The sequence below is a fragment of the Cornus florida genome, unplaced genomic scaffold (assembly GCF_030987335.1).
Source record: "Cornus florida cultivar Cherokee Brave unplaced genomic scaffold, ASM3098733v1 CherokeeBrave_3.0.0_Hap2_Chr11, whole genome shotgun sequence".
Taxonomy (NCBI): domain Eukaryota; kingdom Viridiplantae; phylum Streptophyta; class Magnoliopsida; order Cornales; family Cornaceae; genus Cornus; species Cornus florida.
The window spans coordinates 101,168,216-101,174,822 of NW_026775581.1; positions in this window are offsets into that span (position 1 = coordinate 101,168,216).

The window sequence follows — 6,607 nt, forward strand, 5'->3', positions numbered from 1 at the left end:
TTTTTACAAGGTTTTCACATTAACATGAAACAATTCAAAGGATCATGCTACCTAATATCTATGTCAAAAGTGAGACTAAGGAATCATCTCAAACTACTCATGCAATTGAAATGAACTACGACATATATGTAGACATGCTCAAGTATGTCAAACAATGTTAAAACATATTATACGACATATAAGCATACATTCTCAAGTATACTAAACTATACGAAAATAAGACATGCAATATCTACGTATACATACTCAAGTATACTAATGATACGGAGAAACTCGTAAATCAAGTATACAAGCACAAGTATACTAAGCTAAGTAAAGTAAGTGTAAAACAAGTATACATGGCACAAGTATACTAAAATGAAATCCGATTACACAAAACAACACACAAGGCATAAGTATCCAAGATAGAGTTTAGAAACATAAACGAGGATGCCAATTCAAGTATACTAAGTGAGATCTAGTTACAAGCAAGCATATAGTTTCAAGTATACCAAATGAGAGCTAAATACAAGGTAAGCACAAATTCACAAGCTACAAGTAATCCATGATTAACTACTTGGAATTTAATGTAAAATCAGATAGTGGAAAGACTAAGATACTTAGTTATAGACCAAGACAGTTATTCTGGGTAATTACGACCCACAAGGTACTACCTAGTGCGTGTGTGTATAAGTGATTCTGGGTAATTAAGACCCACAAGGTACTACCTAGTGTGCACTTCATATGACTAAGGAAACTCTTATTGCCGTACTAGAGCCAAACTCTAGCCAACATGTACATTATCCATATAAGCCTTCCAAAATAAATAAGTTCAAAACTTAAACAAAAGTCAATAAGTTAGACCAAATTTATACAAACTCAAATAATGTATAGAAATCAATTTCCATGCACAAGTAAGGTTGAATCCACACAAACCATATCCTAGAGTTTCATGTCTACAATGACCTTTACAATGTCGAATCTTCAATATACGATTTGTTACACGCTATGACAATATCATTTTAATATCGAAAATGTAATCTCATCCAAACTATCCCTAATTTATATATGTTAAACAACATAATATGGTCATTACACAAACCAACTCAAAACTAAATTAGGTCATTAAAACAACAAAATAGGATTTAATTAAAATACGGTAATTAAATCCTTAGATTCTAAAGTAACTCCAAATGGCCACAAATTGATATGTATTAGTGAACAAGTTCTAGTCATTACCATTATCAAGTTAAAAACTCAACCAAATCAATGGAATCATAAATTAGATTTTAATTAATTCATTTAATTCAAAATCTCTAGAATTCTAAACTTATCCAAATGCTCTCAAATTTACATAGGTTAAAGAACTCACCAAAGCCTACTTTAATCTCGCATTACAAGTTGATTTCATACTAGTTACAACTATGTGAATTAAACTTTCATAAAAGAAAAATATTAAATAAAAGTTGCAATTCTTATTCAATTAATCCTAATTTAATATATGGTAATAAGCATACCAAGGCCTAATTTACTAGCATACCACAATTTGATTCTAAGTTGTATGTGACCAATAGAATCAAATTTCAAACATAGAAAATAATTAAATTAAATTCTAAAACTTGGACAAGGGCATGTATACAAGTTGTATAAGCTATTAAAACAATCAATGCAACATTAATATAAACCTATGACATCCCCTACCTTAATTTGAGATGAAAATCTCAAAAGCAACCAAATGGAAACCGCTACGAATCCGACGATACTTTGGGATTTTGTCGGGGACAACACGTTGAACATTAAACAACATGGAATTCATACCAAAATCCTAACTTGGCTTCAAACCCCAACTCGATAAATGGCTAAAACGGGATTCCAATCGGTTGGAGTCGAAGGCATCATCAAAGCGAATATTAAACACTAAGGTACTATGGCGTTTTACTAAAGGGAAGTGATCGGAAAAAGAAGAAAGAAGGTGGCAGCCATGGTTGGCTAGCCAAGGAAGAAAGCGGAGAGGTTTAACTTTTTATTTCTAGAACCCCCTATTTATAGAATTTCAAAAAGTGCCCCGAACGAGTCCCGCCGGGTCTTGAAAAGTGAAATTTGAGCAGACGCGCTCAAATGATAAAACACCGTGCACAAAAAAGAACTGAAATGAGGAAAAATAAATAATAAAACAAACGGCGTTGAAAATCAAGTCTCGAGTAAAGAGATATGCCACAAACAAGTTTGGCGCTAACTGAGGCCGAAAACGCTAAAACTGGTAAAAATATCCGGAAGGAAATTTTAAGAGCACACGACTCAACGAAATGTGAAAATGAATCCCTGTACGAGGATTGAAGCCCCAAGGAGACACTTAGTAATTAACTTTCATTAATTGCACAAAGACCACTGCACAAAAGGATAACTACGCAAGTGACCCAAATGAAAATATTTTCCAAAAGATATTTTCTTAAAAACCCCTCAAATCAAAATATTTTGAAAAGATATTTATGAAAAATACCCCAAGAAACAAAAAAGTTTCTGAAGAATCTTTTCATCCACGTCCCTGTGGAAAAAAGAAATGACCGGCGAGCTTTTCTTAAAAAATAAAGCTACGCCTTTCAAGGAAACCAACAAGAATGAAAGTACGTGAAGTCAAAAACCAACTCCGAGTACGAAGAGTGAGGTTATACGAAAGGAAATTTTAACAAAAAAAATTAATTCGTAAAAATGGAGAAAAAGAAAAAGATGGAAAATGACTGGGTCATTACAATTAAAGTGATGTGTCTAGTCACGAAGAGCCATCATTATGACTATAAATACCCTAGGCTAATATCATTCAATAATTCATTTCAGATAGAGAATTCACGAGAATTTTCTAGTTTCTTGTAATACCCCGTAATTTTAAAGAGTTTATTTAAATTAATTTTGTGTTAGGTTAATTCTTTAATGTGTAGATTTATTCACCTTTTAATTATATATGTTAAATTATTTAATTAATTTTATTTATTTGTGCATGTAATATTGATTTTATGTTCTATATATTATAATGATTAGTTTAGAAAATTTATTGGCTATGTTTTAGATTAATTAATATTAGTTAATTAAAGTATTTAATTTGTATTGTATAATAATAATAATAATAATAATAATAATAATAATAATAAAACAATGTCATGATGTAAAGTGAATATTAGGATATAATTTCATTTACTATGGTAGAATGGTAGATCAAATATCTTGACTAAGATTGCATTGTCTTAAAGCCATATAGGTGGGAATGTTGAAAGTTAATGTTTAAGTTAGATATTTGTATTATATATATTATATAAATTAGTATATATTAGTTAGTTAGTTACAATTTGAAAGAAACTCATGTAAGTAGAAGAGCAAAATAACAGTGATCATTGTAAAAGTGTGGAAAGGAAGAGAGAGAGAGAAAGGAGCTTGGACCGGTGTAGGAGAAATTTACCTGACTACGCGCAACCGGCGGATTTATTTTAAATCCAAAAAGGCAAGTTCTTATCTATTTTTCCCCTTTGAATCCATAAATTAATTGTTTAAATTATTTAAATTATTATGGAGCCTTGAGAGCATGTTAGGAGTTAATAAATTATTATTTTTAGTTTATTTAATTAATAAAATTTTAATTATTTAGGATGGTAGATATTTAATTATTATCCTATACAATTAAATCTAGATAAAAATAATTATTTAAGGCTTCAGGGATTTTTCTAGAATTTTCTAGAATTTTCCGGTAATTTTATGCATTTTCCGGCGAGGCTCCGGCGAGATTTCCGGTCGCCGGCAGCGGGGAAGAAGACCGGAGCAATCCGGTGTGTTGCGGCACAAAGTACCCTGTGTGCGCATGGATCCATGACCGGTTGATGGGAAATTGATTAAAAGATGGATTCGGTGTAGCGCGGGACACCATATGATGGTGCGCGCTAATCATCAGCCGTAGGATGAAAGGAGCATAGGTGGATTGATCCGGTGTGGCGCGCATGTAGGAAAGGTGATGCAGCCAACCAACCGGAGGACGCCACGTCTGCAGGAGCCTTCAACGCGCGCGTGGGAGCGCGTGGAAGCGCGTGCAAGCGCGTGAGAGAGTGGAAAACATTGGGTTGCGCGTGGGGAAGCTTAGGGCGGCGCGTGGGGGCGCTTGAGGGGCCCTGTCAGCTGCTGGAAATTACCAGATTACCCCTAGGGCCTGTTTTGTAAATTCCAGAGCCTTAAACTTGGATTTTTAGGTACGGTGTTGGTATTTACGGGTTTAACGAGCCACAAAATTATTATTTCAATACCCGTTAAGTATTATTATGGCCGATTAATATTTCTAAACCTTAATTGGCCCGTTTACCGTACGGATATGAATGTGATTCATTTGAACAACATTACTATAGGTTGTGTTATTATTTTATTAAATGGTATTCATTAGTACTGTTAATAATGTCACGGTTATCGTCATATAAGTTATCCATTAGATGTTATGGGATATTTATACTGTTAATCATATATCAACCATGATTATTATGCTGTGTGCATTTCAGAGAATAAATGAACTGTTTAAATTATGTCGCATTTATATTACATGGATGTGTTGCCATATAGAACCATGTGAGCTGGCTAATAAGTTTAGACTCATTTATACCTTATGCATTCGTTGCTATAGACAGATGTGTGGCTGTCGGGGTATGTGGTTTAATATTATTGGCATGTGTTGCCTAATTGACATGCTCAGTATGTTTAGTAATATTATTGGCATGTGTTGCCTAATTTATATACTCAGTATATTCATCAGTACTTTGAGAGGTGTTATCACTGTATAGTTCGTTATAGTCTGTATTGTCAGTACCATGCACCATGTATAATAGCTGATTTCCCGGGTAGGGAAAGGCGACACTTAACCACCTAGTGTGAGTCTAAGTGATCATCGTCTATTCTGGTTGAGGTCATGTTATACATTGGATAGTTCCCTTAGGGTGTATACAGATATAGTACTCGTCCGATTCATAATGATTAATTTATTTGATTCTCTGATTTGGGTCATAGTAGAGAGGACTTGCTCGTGGGGTTGACCCACCATTGTTGTTATTTCAGGATACGATCAGTACCCGTTCCAAGGTTGAGGTTAGCAGTGTGGGACCACCATCCGAACTCATCTACTCTTACGATCCAGTTCAGGGTAGAAGTTTTATGTATTACTTCAGTTTCAGTTTTTATTTACTTTTGACGTTGAACTCTTAGGTTTATATTTAGGAATCCTTGATATAGGATTTCCAAGTTGTAATGGAGTACTGTATTTAAATAAAGGATGGATGGATGTTGTATTATTTAGTGTTCCTTTCCTGTCTAAATTCTTTTATTATCATCATTTTATATTCCATACTTGTATATTGCCAATTGTTTTTGATATCTCTCGTTTTTCGTGTATAAGCCTGATCAACTTATGCGTGGAAAATGTTGGGGGTGTCACATTTCTTCTCTCCATCTCTCATGAACCCAAGTGGGTTCAACCCATTAGTCAAGTGGTCTGAACCACTAGACCCAATATCTACAGTAATGAGCCATATTGCAATTGGTCTGAGTTAAATGGTTTAAATGGAACCCAAATCATATTTTTAATAGTATAAATGCATTTCTTAGTCAGAGAGAGTATTACACCGAGGTGGTTCGCCGCATCCATGAGTTTGAAATACTGCTACTGCTGGATGTAGACCAGACGCTGTATCCTGGGAGACAAATATTGTTGAGTCCTTTAGCACCATGCGGGGCGTAAATTATCTTAAGGATATAGTATCCAATACTATCGCTAGTTCAAGTTATTTATTTATTTATTTATTATTATTATTATTATTTTATTGCTTTAATTTGAATATTTAATTAAATATCGAGTTGCATATTTAATTAATTATTTTTAACATGTTACTAATTTTTTTTTTAATGGTATATTAGTATAACGTTAGTTATATCGTATATAATTTCGAACATTATAAGGGTAAGCTTCCCAGCTTCAAGGTTTTTTAACTCCACATAGGAATTTTTCCTTGTAAAAAAAGATTTGGTGTCAAGTCTGATTTTGTGGCAGTGCCATATCATCAAACAGAAGTGTGGAATTAGGGTTCCTAATTGTTGTCACCTTGCACTGAAGTCAATGGACCAAAATTGGGAAAATTTCAGTTAAGTACATGTATCAATACATCAATAGAATGTAGACAAACCAATTCACCCCCTCTTGGTTTATCACACACTTTTTGACACAAAAATATGCCAGTAATTACAAAAGTTATACTTCACAGAGCTAGCAGTAGATTGTTTAAACTGGACTAAAAAAAATTTACTAAATCTTTTATAATGAAGATCTAGTTTGTAATCTTGGTAAGTTTTACACCACATGATTTAGATTTGTTTTTAAAAAACTTGATAACTCGTTGGCTTATAATTAAGCTAAGTAATTAAGATAAATTAAAGATTTACAAAATCTAATTACGATAATAGTACTGCAAGTGATCTTGAGAAAGCATCAAATCGAGCCACTCTCTCGAGTCATTTTTTTTCTTCTACATATATATTACTTTTGTTTTTATAGAAACTTAATTGAATCCCTAAACTTCTTTGAAAAGTTAAGAGAATTATCGTTAAACTATGA